General features: G+C 36.9%; 1 non-coding gene across 1 annotated transcript; it reads right to left on the bottom strand.

Moving 5' to 3' along the window:
* Nucleotides 1-52: 52 nt before the first annotated feature.
* TRNAD-GUC lies at nucleotides 53-124 on the bottom strand. The gene has a single exon. It is a non-coding gene; the product is annotated as a tRNA-Asp (tRNA).
* Nucleotides 125-452: the final 328 nt, after the last annotated feature.

Below are 452 nucleotides of genomic sequence, written 5' to 3'. Positions count from 1 at the left end.
TTAAGTTATTAGATAAATAAATACATAAATATTAATAATACGCCAAATAATTCGCCGTTGCCGGGGATCGAACCCGGGTCACCCGCGTGACAGGCGGGAATACTCACCACTATACTACAACGATTGTTTATAATAATAAAATTTTAATTTATTGATATTCTTGATGAGAAGCTTGGTGAAGTGACAATTACAAATTTTTATTTTTTTTGAAAAGCCAGACCTCTGCCAGAAAGCTTCCACCACACCTAGTTATGTGCGGTGTGAAAATGCTGTTTTCAGCATTTTCAAAATGAATAAGCTGCCAAAACACAGTTTACCCAAACAGGCCAGGTGCGTTTTCAAAACGCCACCGCACCAAATAAACTGCCCCAAATATGACTTCATTCGCTGGTAAGAAAGAAATTTTCCTTCAAAATTTCCTTGTAGCATGTGAATGTGCTTTTATATGAAGC

Source organism: Phalaenopsis equestris, unplaced genomic scaffold, assembly GCF_001263595.1.
Source record: "Phalaenopsis equestris unplaced genomic scaffold, ASM126359v1 Scaffold216133, whole genome shotgun sequence".
NCBI lineage: Eukaryota > Viridiplantae > Streptophyta > Magnoliopsida > Asparagales > Orchidaceae > Phalaenopsis > Phalaenopsis equestris.
This window is presented reverse-complemented; position numbering and strand designations above follow the sequence as displayed.